General features: G+C 36.9%; 1 long non-coding RNA gene across 4 annotated transcripts in view; it reads left to right on the plus strand.

Annotated features, from left to right (window-relative positions):
* The window catches only part of LOC119529918, a 320,458-nt gene that overhangs the window by 191,311 nt on the left and 115,524 nt on the right, over positions 1–13,623 (plus strand). For 3 of the 4 annotated variants that reach the window (XR_005215972.1, XR_005215973.1, XR_005215974.1), the window contains exon 4: positions 12,543–12,669. This is a non-coding gene — a long non-coding RNA (uncharacterized LOC119529918). Of the gene's footprint in view, positions 1–2,756; positions 2,908–12,542; positions 12,670–13,623 lie in introns of those variants that run through there. The other variant, XR_005215975.1, reaches the window with a different exon arrangement.

The raw sequence follows: 13,623 nt of genomic DNA on the forward strand, positions 1-13,623 counted from the left end.
ACTCGAGGACTGTGCCTTGGGGAGGGCCTTAATCACGCAAGACAGAAAGGAGTCACCAAAGGATATCAGAGCTTTATAAAAAGTTAAAGAGATTAACACTGATGACTTATGTGATATCAGCAAAACCAAGTGAGTTTTAAGTGAGTGTTCTTTGGTGTGAAAGGCAGCAGAGCCTGTTAAGAATCTAGGAGCCTGGACCACAGTCCTAGTTAAAATGGCTTGTTCCCTCCACTGTGTCCATCCTGTACAGCTACCATCTTTTGGAGAATCAAATATATAATTGATACCATAACTCTCTTTATACATATTATTGATTTAAGTCATTATAGCTTAATATAGTTTATGAAGTAGATGCTGTCATTGTCATCATCATCATCATCATCATTGTCATTATCCTTATTGATTTATTGCAAATGAGGAAACTAGAGCTCGGAGAGGTTAAATAACTTGCCCAAGCTTACATGGCTAGTAGGGCTGGGATTGCAGTCCAGGCCCGTTTGGTTCCAAAATCTGTGTTTCTAATAACAGTACCAGTTTGTGGCATTTGATTGTATGTGTGTATCCCCACTACTCACAACCCCCTCCAGCACAATTGATTAAGTTCCCTTTCCTATTGTTTCTTTGATTTTCACCACCTTTTACACATAGTAGGTCTGCAATGCAGATTAGCTAAAAAAATGACTGGAGACGTGGAATGAAAAGTAAAAGGCCATTGGATTGGATGATAGTGGAGTGACTGCTACCATGGATTGCTATGTCCTGAAGCCAGGTTGCAAAGGAGCTACACTGACCTCAGCTTGGTTTACTGATCCCTCTCCTGGGTGGTCTGTAGGCATCTCCAGATTCCCATTTCTATTAATCTGACTGTTCTAAGAATTATTATATAGTGCCCCATGGCCATAACTGTTCAGTGTAACATTCAGTATCTATAATAATTTTTGATTCACTGGCCCTTCTCAATTCTGGAGCATACTATCTATCTAACAAAGCTTTTGTTGTAAAGAGCTTTCTACAGTTTTCTAAATGCTGTGGGAACTGGTCTTGGTAAAAGGAAACTCAAGGAGTGTTGAGTGAAATTGGAGTATTTTTCTCATTCTGAGACTATAAGATTTGATATTCCCTGCCCTGCCATCTGAAAAAGAGACTTCATACAGGCTAAAGGTAAACCAGAGTGGAAAAAAACTGCAGATCCTCAGACAAATGCAATATGCAAAATGCTCAAATAGTCCACTCATTCACAGACACTCTCGTGCAAAATTAGATAGCTGTATTTTCCTCTAGGTGAGTGACTGAGGATATTTAAAATAGGAGTTGTGGATGGCTTTTTAATTACAATTTAAAAGGAATTCTGTACATTAGAAGTTTAGAGTTTAAATGGGCCACAAGGATCTTCAAATTCACATTGCCTTTTACAAGATAAGGAAGTTGAGATGACCTAACTGGCCTTAAGATCACAAAGCTAAGAAGGAGAGGAGCTGGAAAAAAAAATCCCTCCATCTAGATTTTCATGCCATCTTATGCTGTGGTTACCAAAGCAAAATACCTCCCAACAACTCCCCAGTCTTTCCTCCCAGTTCCCCTGAAACAAAATAGTGAACTCTACAAACCTACAAACATTTTGCATCTTGGATCTGTGAAAATTGTTTTGGAATATTAATACACATGTCCACTATTTGGTGCATATATAATAGAATAATCAGAAGGATAAAGAAGATATTTTGGGGGACTAGATTTGTTCACTGACCTAAGAAGTGTTTATTGAGTGCCTGCTGTATACCAGGCACTGTGCTAGACTCAAGGGATGCAATGGTGAATAATGTATTAGTCCTGCAGGAGATCAAGGGTGGTGAGACTGGCTTCTTTTTCTGCCAAGTACGAGTTAAGAAGTTACCTAACCTCTGGGAGCCTCAATTTCCTCTCAAAAAATGGGGATAAAACATTTCATGGAGCTACTTGTAAAAAGATATGTATGGAAGCCCCAGCACATTGCACAGAAAACAGAAGCTCCATAAATGGTAGCTAGTTTTAGTATCTTCATTTTACAAGTGAGGAAACTATGGTCTAGAAAAGTTGAGTGATGTGCTGAAGGTCACACAGGTATCAGTGATCTGGTTCATCCGCAGGCTCTTATTCAGAGGACTGGGACTCTCTGAGTATACTCAAGGATACACCTTTCACTTAACTTATCTTGAACATCTTGTGCAATAGTTCATTTGTATAGTAATTTTTATATTACAGTCGCTTGGACTGTGGAAGCAGATGACTGAATACCAAAGATGACTTATCAGGTATTAAGGGAAAAAGAAACCCTGAAAATCTCAAATTCTTCGTCTCTTACAATGAAAGGAACTTCAGAAGTCATTTAATGCAACCTTACCATTTGGCTATTAAAATAAAGTCCTTGTACTTTCTTAAAAGCTATGTTGTGCTAATTTTAAAGAATGCTCGTTAGGTATCAGAATATCATCATATCAAAGCACACTCATGATTATAGAGCTTGTCATTTTAGAAAATTATTTATTACAGAATGTATTCAAAATCATGTCTTCTTCAGACCAGCATAGTAAGTTTGCCACTGTGGAAAGGAAAGGAAAGGAAGGTAAAGGAGTAACTGGTTCCAATTCAATAACATGCAAAGGCTTTTGGAAAGATTTAAATTTAAGGGCAAATTAAATTTTAATAAATACTCACATTTTCTTTTATCCTATTCCAGACTTCACTTTAAGAGAAAAAATGAAATCTGTTGTTTCTTCCAGGGTTTTCATGCACTTACTCTGGACCAAGGATTGGATGCATTATCCTCATCATTACTATTTAACCTCATTTCGCCTTTTTGTCTTCATTAGCCATCTCTTCTTCAGAGTTTGCCTTGCTCCAGGATCACTGAGGAGCTTGTCCTAGGGTTCATCCAGATCTACTGAATTAAAACTTCTGGGGCTGGGGTGGGTTTGGGAGAACCTGCAATTCAAACAAGCTCTTCAGGTGACTTTTCCACATAATAAAGTTTGAGAACAATTACAGGTGTGTCTGTTTGTTGTCTCACTTTGGTTTTTGTTTTGGACTAGTGGTTCTCAAACCTAGCTGCATGTAATCACCTGGGGAGCTCTGAAAAATTCTGATCCAGAGCCCCACCCATAGTGATCCTGAAAAATTGGTCTGGGATGGAACCCAGGCATTGGTATTTTCTCCAAGTGATTTTCATTTGCAACCAGAGTTGAGAGCCCTTGTAATCCTTCCAACACCCCAACTGATGTACCCACTCCCTTCTCCCCATATTCTGCCCCTTTTCCTCGCTTTCTGGTTTGCTACTTCCTTGACTTGCATTGTACATCCCAATTGTAATTGCTTTGCATTGTACATCCCTAATTCCTGACAGATGGGATTCACAGACCATTTGGCATGTGCAAAAGGATACTGTAAAGTACAAAAAAAGCAGGAAGTAACTCAGCATTTAATGTCTGCATTGCTTGCTTGTAACATCCAGGAAGATTATATACCAGTCGCCACCCTCTAATTCAGGTGACACCCTTTGCACCTGGCTCTGTGATTCTGATTATAGAAGTGACACACCTTAAAAATAAAACAGCAAAAAAATGGGTGATTGATCCCATTGCTGCTGATGTTTCAGTTTACATTATGACATGGAAGGAGGTCATAGAACACATATTATTGGTCCATTTCTCATATTTCCTGTAATCTTAGGGGACTCAGGTTGACGATTGGAATTGGTCCCTTTCTTCATGCCAAGATAATTTTGGAGACTTAATTCCTTTTTCAGATTTTCGTGATCATCGTTTCATCATTTTCATTTTACAAATATTTTTTGAGCACTACTGCAATGAGAATGAATGATCAAACACTATACACCAATATGGATGATTCTCACTACATAATATTGAATAAAAGAAGCCAGGCAAAAAAGTGGATATACTGTATGATGTACATAAAGGAAAAGGTAATACAAAATTAATCTCTGCTTCTATAAATCCCTTGGGGTGTATTGATTGGAAGGTGGCTTCTATAAATCCCTTGGGGGTCTTCTGGGTACTAGTGATGTTCTGTTTCTTAATCTGGGTGCTGGATACAGAGTGTACTCAATTTGTGAAAATTTTTTGAGCTGGATAGTTTGATTTGGGTGTGTTTTTGTAATTATTTTATATTCCAATACAAGTTTTTAAAAAACCACATAAAGAAAAAATATTTACTGGTCACTGCAACATACTATGGATTCAGTGGTAAATAAGTGAGATGTGTAGCATGTACAGTCAGGTAGAGGATACAGGTAGATCAGAGCAAATACAGTATGCCAAGGGTTCTTGGAGGAAACAAATGAGATTTTAAGTGTGAATAGAGTTTCCTCGTAAGAGGAGTGGGGAAAGGAAGAGTGTTCCTGGCAGCAGGAACAGCATGGACAAGGCTCAGAAGAATGGAAAAGCCTGTGTGATGGAGGAACCAGGCTGATGTGGCATGATTGGCATACAGTGAGCAAGTGGGCAGGCTGCACAATGAGACTGCACAAGGTAAGAGGGGCCAGACCAAAAAGGGCTTTATAAGCCATTTAAGAAGTAGAATATTTATACTGAGGTCACTGAGAACAATTGAAGGGGCACAGCATGGTGCAGACCTGATCAGATGTGGTTTTAGGAAAATTACTGTCACTGCAGGGCAAAGAACAGATTGGAGAGGACAAGTCTGCAGGCCAGGACACCATTTATGAGGCTACTGTAGTCTAGGTAGGAGCTCATGGAAGTCTAATTATGATGTGTCAGTGGAATGGAGAGAAGGCTGGCTCGGGAGGCGTTGAGGAGGTTTGACTCTAACTTGGGAGTGAGAGAGAAGGAGTCAAGGTTTGAACAGCTAGATGGGTGGTGAACGTTGGCAGGAAGATGGTGAGCACAGAGGAGCTGGGACTGTCTTAGCTCCAGCTGAGAACTTTTATTACAAAGGCGTGTTTTCCTGCCCATCAGCAATCCTCTCCTCGCCCCACCCAAAAGCAAGGGCTGCTTCAGAACAACCACATTTGTCGTGAAGTGGAAAGAAACCAGTTGTTCCATTCATTGGTCAATGCAGAAGAAGTCTCTTCACTATCAGATTTCTCAGAATCTTTCCCTGTAATGAGTGAAAATGAACAAGTTCCACTTGGGGAAGTAAAAGTGATAAAATAGATTTACAATTGTAATCATGCTACCTCAAGGCAAGGAGTTACTGTTCTTGTTACTATTTCCTCATATTTAATAAGGGTCTTGGAAAGTGTTTCCCATTAGTTTCTTTTACAACTGATGTTAGAGAAGGTAAACTGTCTATTTTCTAACTTCACATTCATATGAAAGTTATTTCTATTATTTGTGGGAAAAGGACTAGAATCAGATCTTCCTTCATTTTTACCTTGGAGATGGGATCTTTCTGTCCTTTGTAATTTTGGTGTTTTGATTCTTCCTGTTTTCCTAATTAGTTTCTGGTGAGTATTAAGTTCATATTCTTCCTTGAGCTGCCATCAGTGTTTTAGTTATGTAACTGGTACCACCATCCTAGAAGTTGGACATGCAGCCACTGCCTGCAACCCTGAAATCATGCCAAACACTTGACCTCCTAGATTGAAAGACCCAGTGGCTGCCAACAGATTGTACACTTCTTTCTCTGTCTCTCAAAGGAAGAAAATTGTGGATGCTGCTTTATGATTGCTCAGAAATTTTGGTAATGGCAATGTTAAGGAGGGAAATAAAAATCATTCTTTTATCATGTTGTGTTTTAAAATTGCTCTAATATAAAAGGTTAGGTTTATGTTTAATCATGATTTATTCAAAATTTGAATAAAAATCACAAAGTTAGAAATTATTTCTTTGATTGCCTAAAGTTTCTCAGTTATGTTCAGTGTATGGTATTGTTTTGGGTGAATCTGACTCAACCACGTACCCTCCCCAGATTCAGAAATAATTCTGTGTCACTTTTTTACTACTACAAAGTTTCTTTATTTTTGTTGTTAGGTAAATACAGATAGCTATTTCATAGAAATGTTAGTCACTAGAATCATTCAGATGGTTCTGTCCAAAATAAAGTATATAACTTGGCAGTGTTAAATATGTAGTATTATACAGTGGTAGAGAAGAGTCAAGCCGACTAAGGAATTTATTGCATATTTAATTTACTTTCAGCATCTTTGTGGATCCAAGTGCCTGCCTAAGTATTGAATTAGTGCAGTGGTCTTTATTCCCAGGGATTTCAGATATAGGTCAGACCATTTTCTTTCTTACATCTATCTTACAATTCACTAATTCTTTCCTTACTGTGCCCAGCCTATTGTTTAATCTATCAACTAAATTTTTTATTTAACTGATTATACTTTTCATTTTAAGATTTCTGTGTAGTTTATTTTTAAATCTGCTTCTCCTGTTCTGCTTTATAAATTAAATAATTTCCTTTATTTCCATGAATGTTTGAAATAATCTTAAGTTGTTTATTATCAGTAACTTTTGGGTTGTGAGTTATGCCATTTGTTGCATCAGGTGACTCTCTTCTATGGTGGTTTGTTCCCTTCAGTTATTTGTAATTTTTGATTGAGAACTCACCTTCCATGAAAACTGAACCACTTGTCTTTGCTGACTGATCTACAATTTAGTGAGACCCAGTTTCCCCAAGTCAGACCCTTTTTTGTTCCTTCCTGTTTGGATACCTGCCTTCTCTACATCCAGAGCTACCTGGTACCACTGATTTCTGCAACACTATGCTATAGAGTTATACTCTTTTATTTCCATTCCACCCACAGCTGTGGTTAAGAAAAAGCCGTATTTGGAATCTTCAACTGAGGATTTTTAAAAACACTAACAAGAGGAGTGTTAAATATGGCCTTGGATAGTTGATAGCTTCACTGTTCATACATTAATTAAGTAGCCAGATATTGATCACATCCTATGTGCCAAGCTCCTTTTAGTCATTGGGTACCCAAAGCTAAGCAGAATTTATCTAGTTGAGGAAGTGGACAGGTGAATAATTATCACATATCTGGTAAACACTATTATAGAAATATGAACAAAATATGCTGGGAGAATAGGCAATAATTACAGCAGCAGTTTATGGATACTTAATTCGTGCCAGGCACTGTGCTAAAGATTTAATGATAACACAGAGAGGTAGCTAACAGTGAGAGACTGATGTTAATATCCTCATTTTACAAATGGGAAAACAAAGTTCACCCCTTAATGGGATTATGCCCCTAGTAAGTCGCAGAGCTGTTTTTTTTAAAGTACATCTCTGTGGGCTCTAAATCAAAGTTTATGAGGAGAAACTGAAGATGGGAGAGGGGCTTCATAGAGGAGATGGCAGTTGAGCTGGGTCTCGGATGAGTAGATGCAGCCAGAGGGGTTCTCCAAGGAGAGAAGAAGGCATGGCCGTCAAATGGAGGACAATACATGACTGGAAATGGGGGGCCGCTTACTGTGATGGGGGGTTGGAAATGTGGAGGCAGGAAGGGTCGGGGTGCAAGATGAGTCTGGAAAGGTAAAATGGGCTTCCTCAAGAACTCCTGGGTCCCATAGATTCTGGTATCCACTGGCTCCAGCCTACCACTGGGATTGGAGAAAAGTAAAGGAGTTGGGGGTGGGATTGAGGTTAGGGGTATGATATACTGTTGATGTATATTCAAATAGAGAGAACATAAAATTAAGATTAGGAGTTCTCTGCTACTGTTGCTTCATTGGATTTTGTCACGTATAATAGTACCATAGAGCTGCTGTCAAGAGTAAAGGCTGTGTCAATGATCCTGATGCTGTGTTTGCCCTGTAAATACTTATCGCCTTACTGCACCATCCTTCCTTACTGCAAAGCATCTGTTTCAGTTTATTACTGTATTCCACCTCAGTGGTTTCAACCAGCAACTTTTTTATGATTTCCTGTGGTCAAGCATTGCAAGAAAAAAAAAAAATTGTTCTGGCAAGTGCGTGATCTATTTAATAATTTCAGGCAACCAAGCTAAAAGTATAATAACATTTAGAGCAGTGCCAGTGATCTATGACGTTTCCTCATTCTCTTGGTGTATGCATGCTTAGTTGTTACTTAGGTAGAAATGTCTCCCCATAAAGTACTGTCACTCAAATAACATGCCATATTTTGAGGCTTTTTCAATGTATAAAAGTGACAGTTTTTCCATGTTATATGGCCAGTGATGTTTTGAGACATTTTGCTGCATTCATGAAGAGATATCTCTGTTTCGCTAGCATATATTTTAGAGCAAGGGAAGAGATACAAAGAGTTATTTATTGTGGCCTTTTGTTAACATGGACGTTTCCCTCTTAGATATGTGCCATAGTGATTAAAAACAGGCTTTGTAAATGAATTATGGAAGTGTCTTGTAACTATCACAGGTTTAGTTGGACTTGTGTTGGATTTTGCTTGTTAGCGATTTCTTTCAGTGTGGGGTAATTACTAAATTCTTGTGTTTATTTCCATTTTGCCAATTAGCTTAAGTTGTAAGTGTAAATTTGTATGTCCTGGTTCTTCTAAGTCCTTGCCAATTACTTCAGAACATTGAACACTTAACTGTGCCTGCTCTGGGATACTAGCAATGAAACAGTAATTAACTGAAATAGTTACCTCTTTTCCTTAAGGAACGGATTATAGTCTTTCAGTAAACAGGCTTATAAGCAACATAATGGTAACTCTTTTGATAACAAGTCTTTAATCATAGTTTACATCCAATTTTTTAAAACTTTAGTTAAATACTACAGAAATGAAAACAAACCAAGTTATGGTTTGTCAGATATAACAAAATGCTAACAAATCAAATCTGGCTTGGCACTGTGATGCACTACAATTTACATGATGTTTTAAATGAATCATAAAATGTTAATCAAGCAGAAATCTTGACCAAATCTAAGTAATCTGATTCAGTTCTGCTATAGATATGAAGCAAATTGAATTTTATCTTTTAATTACATTTTTAAATCTTTTAAAAACTGTATGATTACTAAAGAATGGACTTAGAAATAATTTTTTTAATGCTTAAAAAATTAATCTCTTAAATCACTTCCACCATTTTGGTCATTTTCCTGTGGAGAAAGTGAAATGGGGGATAAATTATCCCAAATGTAGTCTCAAAGGTTAAGCTGAACTGCAGAGACACTTAAGGGCAATGAATAGATGAGCAACATTTGTGGATTCTCTATAGTGCATCTAGATAACGATGTTAAGGAGGAGAAATTGTGTGTGTGTGTGTATGTGTGTGTATTTTCCACCAAACCCATTGTGATTATATAAGCTGTTTAATATGGACCTAGTTTTTTGGAAGCAAAAATGCAGGTATGGTATGAGAGGATTTGGTGTGATGTGTGATTTTCAGATACTTGACTTGGGTAAAGGACTGAGATGAAGCTACAGAAGATGCCACAGTTGGGAAGTTCTGAAAGTGATACGGAGGAAGACATCCTCCAGCAACCTGAAGGTATAGTGCATTTGATGAGATTAGCACCCTCTTAATCCTTCACTGTTTACAAGTCTTTAACTCAGTTTGTCCAAAGATTCCCCACCACACAGCTAGTTAATTGCAGAGCCAGAACTAGAACCCAGTAATGATGATTGCCAGGGTAGACTTTTTTTTTTTCCCAATGTACTATACAGTTTGCCTTATATATTTCTTTCTTTTTAATTTCTATTTTATTTTATTATTGTTACTATATTTGGAATATAAATTCTGCCATGATTAAAATGTTATTTCTTACTTTAATGCTTAGAAAAAGCAATCTTTGTGAATGAATCTTGTCCTTTCTTTTTTCTGATTCTTTTTGTAAAAAGTGTACTGGTCTAAATACATTTGCGTGTTCTTTATATACTCAACCTTTCAAGAATTGGAAGTACATAATCAGTTTATTGGATATTTTTCCATCTGTGGAATTTTTTTTTTTCCTGGTTAAATATCTCTTTCCAACTATGCTAGTTGCCCCTGACTGACTTTCTCAGTTAGTCTTCTCCTTCTTAGTAGTGACTGCCCGATGAAAGGATAGTAGAGATTTAAACTGTATTCAGGTGCCCTGGTTTTTTTCATCTTAACTTTCCAGACGTTGCATTTTGAGCTAAATTAACTGGATATCTTGGAAACTGACATTCCAGGGTGTTACATAGGTAGAAATGTATGTTCTCGATTATGGAGAAATAATTCCTACCAGGAAGTAACTTGTATAAGAATTCGTATCATGTTTCAAATACCCCCTTTAGTAAAAGCATTTTGGATAGTTCTGGAAAAGAAAACAGAAATATGTAAACTTTATGGGAAATAGAATCTTCAGATTGCTTGGAAAAGAAAAGAAGACCAAAGGTGGGTAGAAGGTGTATTACAGGTAAGACAAGAGTATGGGATATCCTGGAGGCTTACTAGAGAAGGAAAAATGCAGTAAGCTGCTAAAGTAACTTTCCCCTTTTGGAAACAAGCGTGATTTGGGGTAAAATACCCTCAGATGGAGAGCAAGTGGAATCAACATGGGACTGGTTGATGAGTCCAGAAGCAACGGAGAAGAGAGATTGCATTTTTTTCTGGGATCAAGTTGAAACTGCTTCCAGATCTTGGTAGATTTAACTACAGGGACATACCCTGAAGAGTGAGTTTCTTGCATCCAGCATGGATTTTGTGGAGGGAGTATGGAATATGAGGCAACATGGAAAGCTGTTTAGCCTGAATAGAGGAGCAAACATACATTAAGATCTCATAGTTCAGTTTCTGGAGCGGGGTACCCCAGGGGTTGTGAGGGAAGCTGAGGTTACTCTGGAGTTTTCATTGTCTACCTACTCGGTGTTAGGTATGTTCATTATTATCTGTTAATACCCTGTCTATTGTCAGTCCTTCTGACTCTGCTTCTCTTTCCACTAGATTCTGCTAGATTTTTGAGAGGAAAAACCATGTACTATCCATTTTTCTATACTGACTGCCCTTACAGTTGCAACCCCAACCATATCCCCACTCGAGCATCCCCAAACCCCCATCCTGCTCTGTTTTTATTGCCTTGTCATTTATCATACCTGAATATTCTATATATATATTTTATATATATAATTTTCAGTTATGTGTTATGTTTATAATTTGTTGTCTCCTCCCAGATTACTGTTTTTTTCTGTTAGCTTTTGTATTTCAAATGCCTAAAATAGTGCCCGGAGGTAAATTGTTGAGTCCCTAGTTAAATATCTTGGTTGGTGGCATATATCTTAAGGTTGTAACATTTTACATCCCTTGCAAGTAGGACAGCAAAACCAGACATTTAAATTGACATAGGCTCTCCAGTTGTCATATGAGTTGGGAGCAAGCACAACAGGCATTGTCCTGATAGGAGAGAGAAAACATAAATTAAAATGGTACTGATTGGGGATCTGGAAATGCTGAAGCACTATTTAGAGGGCTTTCTGCTCTAGTCTAATTTAAAAAGGCCTAGAATTTCCCTCAGTGTCCTGGGATTATAGTTTGAAGACCTTGGTCTAGTCCTGATTCTGTCACTAATGTACTTTGTGATATTGAACAAATCACTTAGTTTCATTACCTATAACATGGGTAAAATAATAGTTTTCTTTTCTGTCTAACAAACGTTTTGAAGATAAACCTATATAAGACATATTTAAAAACTTTGAAAAGTTTAAACTGCTACGTATTTGTAAAAGCATCATTATTGTCATTGTTTCAGCTTTTATTTTTAAATACTTTCTCTCAGATAACATATCCCTATATATAAAGATTTTAAGGGCAGGGTATATCATTTCTCCAGCAAATATTATTTTCTTTGGCCCCATATGAAATATTTCCTGGTTTAAAATATCAATCATTTTTGTAAATATGATTTTTTTGTACCTCCTTCATTTGGATATAAATGTAAGTTATTCTTTTGGAAATAAAATTCTGTTTTGTGATTATCTGTTCTGTGAAATTCTGTTCTGTGATTGTTTATCTATTTTGGCTGAAGAAATGTTGGCTTCTACGTAAGGAGATGAATGAAGGCCTGTGGGGAAGGCATGCGCAGACAAGGAATGAATTTGTCAGGAAGCTGCTCGTCAGGTGGATGGGCCGTAAAATGAGGCCATGAGGGACATAGTGTTCCTGATGACAATAGTAAATCCATTTCAAATAAAGTGAACTGTTTGCTTAAATTAAATTTTCCTATGTTCTGTCAGACCTTTGGTGCTGAGAAGTAACTCAACGTAGAGATTAGCTCACCCAGGGGCCACAGAGCAGGAAGACCCAAAGTATAGACTGTTGCCTCAGAATTGTGTAGAATAATACAATGCTCTTATGAAATATTGATTATATTGCTTTTTGGAACTTTCTAGCTTGAACAGAATTGCCCCTTATAGTACCTTGTGTTGTGTTTTATAAACAATATTCTTTTAGCATAAAATTTGTGGCAAAGTACTTACCTGATGAAATATATACATGTATATTCAGCTCTCTGACAAATCTATGCCTTTTTAATTTTAATTTTTTGTTAAAATTATACAAAGAAAATTGCTTAGCATCCCAAGGAAGTGTTGATTGTACTTATTCTCATGGATATTCCATGTTTTATCTTTATTTTTAGGTGGACTCTTTTCTGTTACCTTTTCTCCAGTGAAGATGGTTCCAAATAAAGCTGTCCGATATAGAAAGACATGGTTGCTAGGTAGCTGGAGTCATGATGGGTGATGTTACCAGGGAGGATAACAGAGGTGAGTCCCTGATTATAGAAGAGAACCATTTTTCATTCTCCTTGGAAGTGAGTCTTCTTTTTATAGGATGACAAGTTCACCAACTCGATAGGAGTAAGACTTCAGAAAGGATGTGAGATTTTAATGTTTCTTCAGAGTGATGTAAACCTAAAGACATTTCTTTGGGGGAATGAGCAGGATTTATGGCCACCTGTATCCCAATTTGTGGAGAAAATTCTTTTGGAAAAACCACAAAGTTCTTTCATGGTACAAATCTTTTGGTTTATAAAAACTGAACCTTGGTTTCTTTACCAGGATGAAGATCGGAAATCTGTCTAATATTTCTTCCATCTTCAGATTTGGTTAGGTAGAAGTCAGTAAACATTATGAAAATCTATTAAGTGCTAGGCATTTTACTATGGAATTTTCATACATTTTCTCATTTTCTCCTATAACCTTGATGCAAGCTATTGTTATTTCAATAAATAGTAGGAAAATTTTTAGTCACTAGAGAAGCCAGGATTGGAATCCTTTTCAATGGCACCAAGTTCTTTCATTTAAAATATCTTCTGTAATTTTATAGCTAATGAAAAATACAGAAATAGAGTATAAGCAATGCCACTAGTAACTTTTCTGTTAATTTTACTAGTGCCATTGAGAAATCCATAAATGGCAGAGTTTAACCAAATACTTTCAGGAGATCATTCTGGCTTCTGAAAAACTAAACATGCTATAAACATTGTTCAGGTTTATCATTAGAAAGTTTGATTGGTGCCTTATTGTTTGGGATCCATTTAGGATGTTTCTAAAGATCACACAATTTAATTTAACTCAGCTTAATAAAATATATGGAGTAGAAAACTTGTACATGATATTGTACTAGGATGAGTAAGCCTGTCATTATGAAGCTTTCTGTATAATGCAGTGGGGATTCTAGGACATTGCAAAGGAAAGTTTTTGAATAGAAATTTTAAA

This window comes from Choloepus didactylus, chromosome 3, assembly GCF_015220235.1.
Source record: "Choloepus didactylus isolate mChoDid1 chromosome 3, mChoDid1.pri, whole genome shotgun sequence".
NCBI classification, from domain to species: domain Eukaryota; kingdom Metazoa; phylum Chordata; class Mammalia; order Pilosa; family Megalonychidae; genus Choloepus; species Choloepus didactylus.